Source organism: Triticum dicoccoides, chromosome 7B (assembly GCF_002162155.2).
Source record: "Triticum dicoccoides isolate Atlit2015 ecotype Zavitan chromosome 7B, WEW_v2.0, whole genome shotgun sequence".
Classification (NCBI taxonomy): domain Eukaryota; kingdom Viridiplantae; phylum Streptophyta; class Magnoliopsida; order Poales; family Poaceae; genus Triticum; species Triticum dicoccoides.
In genome coordinates this window covers 705,212,730-705,223,079 of record NC_041393.1, presented here as the reverse complement: position 1 = coordinate 705,223,079, position 10,350 = coordinate 705,212,730, and positions in this window count along the sequence as shown.

Sequence of the window (10,350 nt, the reverse complement as noted above, 5' to 3'; positions counted from 1 at the left end):
GGCCACATGCTTCTTGAACTGAGCCTTTTCATAGTCAATCTTGTGCTTCAGTTCGACGATGCGCTGAGCAATAGCTAGCTCAGAAGCAATGGCGCCATTGAAGGCGACGCTTCGGCCAATTGGAAGTTGCAGATCATCAAAGCTGAGATTTGGTGTGTCAAACCATTCATCAATGAAGTTATGGATGATTGCCATGTCAAAGAGAGGCAAGTTGTTGAAAATCTCTGCTTCTTCTTTGCTCTTGATCAGTTGCTCAAGAGCATCATCTGCAAGATCGTCATCGCTGGACAGATCAATGTTCTCATCACGCAGAATGGCAGCAGGAGTCAAAGCCTGATCAGTACTCTTGACGATTTTCTTTTTCTTCTCCGTCTTCTTGGAAATGCGTGAAAGATCTTCAGACTGCACACTGTCTTCAGGAGGTGCAGTGGCCAGTGGCTTCACACGAGAAGCTTTTGGAGGTGCAGCTGATGATCAAGCCTTAATTTTCTTTGGCTTCTGCGGCCTTGGAGGAGGAGCTGGGGCTTCATCAGAATCAGCATCATTATCAGAATGATCGACTTTGGCACCTTGCACCAAGATGTAAGAGATGAGGCCATCAAGGTTTGCAAAGGGGCCGATTCTATTTTCTTCAGCTTCACGTGTGCCATCATCACGGGGAGCAGAGGGACCAGGATTGAAGTCTAATCCCCATGACTTCTTGTTTTCCTTTGCCGAAGCCTTAGCATACTGGAAGTTGCGCTTGAAGAGATTGTCGTCACGACACCAGAGCAATGATGATGGGTCGGCATCTTCAGGCTATGGTCCATGGACCATGCAAGGATAGAATTCTTGCGCAATGGCTTCAGCTTTGTTCTTGGGGGGGAAGGCCTCGATAGAGAATATCACCCCAAGGAGTCTTGATAGCATTCTTCTCAGCGTACTCCTGGGTCACGAACTTATACTTAAACCATTGTTCAGCCCAATAGCGTCGAATCCATTGAATTCGAGTCTTGCGCTGATTATAATCCTCTTCAGGATCTGCTTTGTAGATTTTTGCAAGATCATCAGGCAGATCCTTTGAAGTTCCCCCACGACGCTGTCTGCCACCCTTCCTTACTGATTTCTCTGTAGCCATGAACTTCAAACTGAATGGTTTCAATAGGTTCAAAGGCTTCAAGGGCTTTCACTTGCTGGTCAGACAGGAACTGGCTTCGGGAGATTCAATGTGTTGCTGTAAGAATTCTGCAAACGAATGTAGACTATGAGAACCTAGGGATTCTCCCGCGGACATGTACCTATGACAGCATTAGAGATGCGAGGGAAGGGGAAGAGGTCATATGCATTCTCAGAAGATTTTGAAGATAAATCGGTTTGAAGACATTGACCTCATGTTGCGAAGACATTCACTTATATGTTGAGAGTCGGTTCCAGATTTGTACGAATCCGTGAATAAGTACAAGTGAGGAATCTAACTAGATGTGAAGCTTAAGTGAATATACTAGGCAGTATGAGATGCAGACAGAATAGATCTAACTTTGTATAGACAGAAACCAAGTTTGGTAAATTGGATGAATCATTGAGGATCAAAAAGCTTGTAAAAATAGATGTATATTTACCACACGAAGAACTGCTAGATGGGATGAAAGGAGACCGAGCAGTTCAATCCACCGTGCCCTAACTTGGCGACGGAGGACACCTACGGCGGCGGCGAAGAGGACGATGCCCGCGGCCGGCGTGAGGACGGCGTCGGAGAAGTCGCGGCAGCTAAGCGCTTCGTCGCCGGCGTCATCGAGAGCTAGCGGTGGCGCTAGGGTTTTGACGAGGTGGAGAGGTGGAAGAAGGTTTTCTTGACCACAGGGGACACGTATTTATAAGTAGATGTGCAGCACAGCGCAATTACGCAGGTGCCCCTGTCTGTTCACATCCGTGGGACACGTGGCAAGCATGCAACATACTTAGTGTTGTCCCACGTTCCCACGCCCGCCAAGTTTGTCGGATGATTGTTCCGGCTTCTCCGGATATCGACAATAAAGATGAATCATTTAAAGAGGACTTGATGTTTGTCTCTGTGTCTTCTGCTGACAAGGATGCAGAGAAGACATTCGACAGTTTCAATAGAATGCATATGATTTGGACAGATAGAGTTTGAGATGGTAAGCATAGAGAGATTAGGGTCCGATCACATTCACTTAGTTCAAAAGATTCAACAATGAAGACATAGCTATAAGTGAATGTTGTAGAGGACAGAATATTAGTATATATATATGAGAAAGCAATCAACTCAACATAGTGAAGTAAATCATGAAGATAAGTTGAAAGTTGAAGACAAATCAATATGCGAAGATATTCAACAATAACGCCATGAGTGAAACACTTCAAACCAAGAAATTTGGTGGTGGCGTTACCCACCGTATAGGAAGTATTAGACCCAGACACGGCGCACAATTATCGTGGTGCTCCGAAGTCAAATTCCACGTTAATGTATTCACACTCAGAATGTAAGTCTTCATTGATTGAAGATATACTTTACTTCGTGTGTTGCACATCTAAGTCATCAACATGCATAAGTGTTAGGATGTGTGCCTGATCACAGGACATTTGAGGATTCCAAGATATTTAGCTCACACCGTAACTTGCAAAACCTTTTCTCATCCAAGGGCTTTGTGAAGATATCTGCCAGTTGCTCTTCAGTGTTGACGTGAATGATGTCAATATGTTTCTTCATAACATGATCTCTGAGAAAGTGATGACGAATTTCAATGTGCTTTGTCTTCGAGTGCTGAACTGGATTGTTGGCAATCTTGATGGCGCTTTCGTTGTCGCAGAAGAGAGGGACTTGTTTCAGATTGACGCCATAGTCCTTGAGAGTTTGCTTCATCCACAGAAGCTAAGCACAACAAGATCCAGCAGCAATGTATTCAGATTCAGCAGTTGAGAGTGATACACAGTTTTGCTTCTTTGAAGACCAACAGACAAGTGATCGTCCCAGAAAGTGACATGTTCCTGATGTTGACGTGTGATCCACCTTGTCACCAGCATAATCAGCATCCGAGAATCCAACCAGATCAAACCTTGAGCCCTTTGGATACCATAATCCGAGTGTTGGGGTGTAAGCCAAATATCTAAGAATTCGCTTCACAGCTAAGTGATGCGATTCCTTTGGTGCCGCTTGGAATCGAGCACACATGCAAACACTAAGCATAATATCTGGCCTAGATGCACATAGGTAAAGTAAAGAACCAATCATGGAGCGGTATACCTTTTGATCGAACTCTTTACCATTGTCGTCAGGACCAAGATGATGTTTGGCTGGCATTGGCGTCATGTAACCTTTGCAATCTTGCATGCCGAACTTCTTCAGACAGTCTTTGAGATATTTTTCTTGAGATATGAAGATGCCATTTCTTTGCTGACGAATTTGAAGACCAAGGAAGAACTTCAGCTCACCCATCATGGACATCTGATATTGCTCTTGCATCATGTATCCAAACTCATCACTATACTTCTGATTGGTGCAGCCGAAGATTATGTCATCCACATATATTTGGCATACAAACAGTTCACCATCATATGTCTTTGTGAAGAGTGTGGGATCGAGGGATCCTGGTTTGAATCCTTTGCTCTTCAGGAAGTCTTTGATTGTATCATACCAAGCGCGAGGAGCTTCTTTGAGGCCATACAGTGCTTTGTTTAGTTTGTACACCATGTCAGGATGTTTTGGATCTTCAAAGCTAGGTGGTTGAGCAACATACACTTCTTCTTCAATCTTGCCATTGAGGAAAGCACTTTTCACATCCATTTGATATAGCAAGATGTTGTGGTGATTAGCATAGGCTAGCAGTATGCGAATAGCTTCAAGCCTAGCCACATGAGCAAATGTTTCATCGAAGTCGATTCCTTCAACTTGAGTATATCCTTGAGCCACAAGACGTGCTTTGTTCCTGACGACTTGACCATGCTCATCTTGCTTGTTCCGATATATCCATTTAGTGCCAATAATGTTATGCTTGCGAGGGTCAGGGCGCTTGACAAGTTCCCAAACATTATTCAGCTTGAACTGTTGAAGTTCTTCTTGCATGGCTTGAATCCATTCAGGTTCCATAAAGGCTTCAGCAACTTTCTTGGGTTCAGATATGTTGGGGAACGAAGTAATTTCAAAAAAAATTCCTACGCACACGCAAGATCATGGTGATGGCATAGCAACAAGAGGGGAGAGTGTTGTCTATGTACCCTCGTAGACCGTTAAGCGGAAGTGTTATGACAACGCGGTTGATGTAGTCGTACGTCTTCACGATCCGACCGATCCAAGCACCGAACGTACGGCACCTCCGTGTTCAGCACACGTTCAGCTCGATGACGTTCCCCGGGCTCCAATCCAGCAAAGCGTTGGGGATGAGTTCCGTCAGCACGACGGCGTGGTGATGATGATGATGTTCTACCGATGCAGGGCTTTGCCTAAACTCCGCGACGATATGACTGAGGTGGAATATGGTGGAGGGGGGCACCGCACACGGCTAAGGAACGATCCATAGATCAACTTGTGTTATTGTGGGGTGCCCCCTGCCCCCGTATATAAAGGAGGGAGGGGGGAGGTGCGGCCGGCCAAGGAGGACGCGCCAAGGGGGAGTCCTACTCCCACCGGGAGTAGGACTCCTTCTTTCCTAGTCCAACTAGGAGAAGGGGGGAAAGGAGGGGAGTGGAGAAGGAAGGGAGAGGGGGGCTGCGCCCCAAACCCTTTGTCCAATTCGGACTGGGCTTGGGAGGGGCGCGCGCCACCTCCTGGCTCCTTCCCACTAAGGCCCATTAAGGCCCAATAATCTTCCCCGTATTCCCGTAACTCCCTGGTACTCCGAAAAATACCCGAATCACTCGGAACCTTTCCGAAGTCCGAATATAGTCATCCACTATATCGATCTTTATGTCTCGACCATTTCGAGACTTCTCGTCATGTCCCCGATCTCATCCGGGACTCCGAACTCCTTCGGTACATCAAAACTCATAAACTCGTAATAAAACTGTCATCGAAACCTTAAGCGTGCGGACCCTACGGGTTCGAGAACTATGTAGACATGACCTAGAACTATTCTCGGTCAATAAACAATAGCGGAACCTGGATGTCCATATTGGTTCCTACATATTCTACGAAGATCTTTATCGGTCAACCCGCATAACAACATACGTTGTTCTCTTTGTCATCGGTATGTTACTTTCCCGAGATTTGATCGTCGGTATCCAATACCTAGTTCAATCTCGTTACTGGCAAGTCTCTTTACTCGTTCCGTAATACATCATTTCATAACTAGCTCATTAGTTACAATGCTTGCAAGGCTTAAGTGATATGTATTATCAAGAGGGCCCAGAGATACCTCTCCGACAATCGGAGTGACAAAACCTAATCTCGAATTATGCCAACTCAACATGTACCTTTGGAGACACCTGTAGAGCACCTTTATAATCACCCAGTTATGTTGTGACGTTTGGTAGCACACAAAGTGTTCCTCCGGTAAACGGGAGTTGCATAATCTCATAGTTACAGGAACATGTATAAGTTATGAAGAAAGCAATAGGAACATACTAAACGATCAAGTGCTAGGCTAACGGAATGGGTCATGTCAATCACATTATTCTCCTAATGATGTGATCCCATTAATCAAATGACAACACATGTCTATGGTTAGGAAACATAACCATCTTTGATTAATGAGCTAGTCAAGTAGAGGCATACTAGTGACTATATGTTTGTCTATGTATTCACACATGTATCATGTTTCCGGTTAATACAATTCTAGCATGAATAATAAACATTTATCATGATATAAGGAAATAAATAATAACTTTATTATTGCCTCTAGGGCATATTTCCTTCAGTCTCCCACTTGCACTAGAGTCAATAATCTAGTTCACATCATTATGTGATTCAACACCAATATTCACATATGTATGTGATTAATATCCATAGTTCACATCGTCATGTGATCAACACCCAAAGGGTTTACTAGAGTCAATAATCTAGTTCACATCGCTATGTGATTAACACCCAAAAGAGTACTAAGGTATGATCATGTTTTGCTCGTGAGAGAAGTTTAGTCAACGAGTCTGTCATATTCAGAGCCGTATGTATTTTGCAAATATTCTATGTCTTCAATGCTATGCATGGAGCTACTCTAGCTAATTGCTCCCACTTTCAATATGTATCCAGATTAAGACTTAGAGTCATCTGGATCAGTGTAAAAGCTTGCATCGATGTAACTCTTTACGACGAACTCTTTTATAACCTCCATAATCAAGAAACATATCCTTATTCCACTAAGGATAATTTTGACCAATGTCCAGTGATCTACTCCTAGATCAACATTGTACTCCCTTGCCAAACCAGAGCAGAGTATACAATAGGTCTGGTCCATAACATGGCATACTTTTATAGAACCTATGACTGATGCATAGGGAATGACTTTCATTCTCTTTCTATTTTCTGCCGTGGTCGGGTCTTGAGTCTTACTCAATTTCACACCTTTGCAACACAGGCAAGAACTCTTTCTTTGACTGTTCCATTTTGAACTATTTCAAAATCTTGACAAGGTATGTACTTATTGAAAAACTTATCAAGCATCTTGATCTATCTCAATAGATCTTGATGCTCAATATGTAAGCAGCTTCACCGAGGTCTTTCATTGAAAAACCTTTTATTCAAGTATCCTTTTATGCTATCCAGAAATTCTATATCATTTCCAATAAACAATATGTCTTGCACATATAATATCAGAAATGCTACAGAGCTCCCACTCACTTTCTTGTAAATACAGGCCTTTCCAAAAGTCTGTATAAAACCATATGCTTTGATCAACTCATCAAAGCGTATATTCCAACTCCGAGATGCTTGCACCAGTCCATTGATGGATCGTTGGAGCTTGCACATTTTGTTAGTACCTTTAGGATTAACAAAACCTTATGGTTGCATCATATACAACTCTTCTTTAATAAATCCATTAAAGAATGTAGTTTTGACATCCATTTGCCAGATTTCATAACATGTGACAATTGCTAACATGATTCGGACAGACTTAAGCATCGCTACAGTTTGAGAAAATCTCATTGTAGTCAACACCTTGAACTTGTCGAAAACCTTTTTGTGAAAAGTCGAGCTTTGTAGATAGTAACACTACTATCAGTGTCTGTCTTCCTCTTGAAGATTCATTTATTTAACATGGCTTGCTGATCATCGAGCAAGTCAATCAAAGTCCATACTTTGTTCTCATACATGGATCCTATCTCAGATTTCATGGCCTCAAGCCATTTCGCGGAATCTGGGCTCATCATCGCTTCCTCATAGTACGTAGGTTCATCATGGTCTAGTAACATGACTTCTAGAACGGGATTACCGTACCACTTTGGTGCGGATCTTATTCTGGAAGACCTACGAGGTTTGGTAGTAACTTGATCTGAAGCTTCATGATCATCATCATTAACTTCCTCACTAATCGGTGTAGGCATCACTGGAACTGATTTCTGTGATGAACTACCTTCCAATTTGGGAGAAGGTGCAATTACCTTATCAAGTTCTACTTTCCTCCCACTCACTTCTTTCGAGAGAAACCCCTTCTCTAGAAAGGATCCATCTTAGCAACGAATCTTGCTTTCGGATCTGTGATAGAAGGTGTACCCAATAGTTACCTTTGGGTATTCTATGAAGACGCACTTCTCCGATTTGGGTTCGAGCTTATCAGGTGAAAACTTTTTCACATAAGCATCGCAGCCCCAAACTTTAAGAAACGACAACTTTGGTTTCTCGCCAAACCACAGTTCATAAGGCGTCGTCTCAATGGATTTTGATGGTGCCCTATTTAAAGTGAATGCAACTGTCTCTAATGCATAACCCCAAAATAATAGTGGTAAATTGGTAAGATACATCATAGATCGCACTATATCCAATAAAGTACTGTTATGACGTTCGGACACACCATTAAGCTGTGGTGTTCCAGGTGGCGTGAGCTGTGAAACTATTCCACATAGTTTTATATGAAGGCCAAACTCATAACTCAAATATTCTCCTCCATGATCAGATCGTAGAAATTTTATTTTCTTGTTACGATGATTCTCCACTTCATTCTGAAATTCTTTGAACTTTTTCAAATGTTTCAGACTTGTGTTTCATTAAGTAGATATTCCCATATCTGCTCAAATCATCTGTGAAGGTCATAAAATAACGATACTTGCCACGAGCATCAACACTCATTGGATCACATACATCGGTATGTATTATTTCCAATAAGTCAGTAGCTCGTTCCATTGTTCTGGAGAACGGAGTTTTAGTCATCTTGCCCAAAAGGCATGGTTCGCAAGCATCAAATGATTCATAACCAAGTGATTCCAAAAATCCATCTTTATGGAGTTTCTTCATGCGCTTTACACCGATATGACCCAAACGGCAGTGCCACAAATAAGTTGCACTATCATTATCAACTTTGCATCTTTTGGCATCAATATTATGAATATGTGTATCACTATGATCGAGATCCAACAAACTATTTTCATTGGGTGTATGACCATCAAAGGTTTTATTCATTTAAACAGAACAACAATTATTCTCTGATTTTAAATGAATAACCGTATTGCAATAAACATGATCAAATCATATTCATGCTCAACGCAAATGCCAAATAACATTTATTTAGGTTCAACACTAATCCCGAAAGTATAGGGAGTGTGCGATGATGATCATATCAATCTTGGAACCACTTCCAACACTCAACGTCACTTCCCCTTCAACCAGTCTCTGTTTATATAACTCATGTTTCGAGTTACTAATCTTAGCAACTGAACAAGTATCAAATACTATGGGGCTACTATAAACACTAGTAAGGCACACATCAATAACCTGTATATCAAATATACCCTTGTTCACTTCGCCATCCTTCTTATCCACCAAATATTCAGGGCATTTCCGCTTCTAGTGACCATTTCCTTTGCAGTGTAAGCACTCAGTTTCAGGCTTTGGTCCAGCTGTGAGCTTCTTCGCGGGAGTGACAACTTGCTTGTCATTCTACTTGAAGTTCCCTTTCTATCCCTTTGCCCTTTTCTTGAAACTAGTGGTCTTGTCAATCATCAACACTTGATGCTCTTTCTTGATTTCTACCTTCGTCGATTTCAACATCACGAAGAGCTCGGGAATCGTTTTCGTCATCCCTTGCATACTATAGTTCATCACAAAGTTCTACTAACTTAGTGATGGTGACTAGAGAACTCTGTCAATCACTATCTTATCTGGAAGATTAACTCCCACTTGATTCAAGTGATTGTAGTACCCAGACAATCTGAGCACATGCTCACTAGTTGAGCGATTCTCCTCCATCTTTTAGCAATAGAACTTGTTGGAGACTTCATATCTCTCAACTCGGGTATTTGCTTGAAATATTAACTTCAATTCCTGGAACATCTCATATGGTCCATGACATTCAAAACGTCTTTGAAGTCCCGATTCTAAGCCGTTAAGCATGGTGCACTAAACTATCAAGTAGTCATCATATTGAGCTAGCCAAACGTTCCTGCAATAGGTTTGTCACCTAGCGGTGCATCAAGGACATAATCCTTCTGCGCAGCAATGAGGATAAACCTCAGATCACGGATCCAATCCGCATCATTGCTACTAACATTTTTCAACACAATTTTCTCTAGGAACATATCAAAATAAACATATGAAAGCAACAACGCAAGCTATTGATCTACAACATAATTTGCAAAATACTACCAGGACTAAGTTCATGATAAATTTAAGTTCAATTAATCATATTACTTAAGAACTCCCACTTAGAAAGACATCCCTCTAATCCTCTAAGTGATCATGTGATCCAAATCAACTAAACCATAACCGATCATCACGTGAAATGGAGTAGCTTTCAATGGTGAACATCACTATGTTGATCATATCTACTATATAATTCACGCTCGACCTTTCGGTCTCCGTGTTCCGAGGCCATATCTACATATGCTAGGCTCGTCAAGTTTAACCTGAGTATTCCGCGTGTGCAAAACGGGCTTGCACCCATTGTAGATGGACGTAGAGCTTATCACACCCGATCATCACCTGGTGTCTGGGCACAACGAACTTTGGAAACGGTACATACTCAGGGAGAACACTTCTTGATAATTAGTGAGAGATCATCTTATAATGGTACCATCAAACAAAACAGAATAAGATGTATAACAGATAAACATCATATGCAATCAAAATATGTGACATGATATGGCCATGATCATCTTGCGCCTTTGATCTCCATCTCCAAAGTACTGTCATGATCTCTATCGTCACCGGCACGACACCATGATCTTCATCATCTTGATCTATATCAATGTGTCGTCACATGGTCGTCT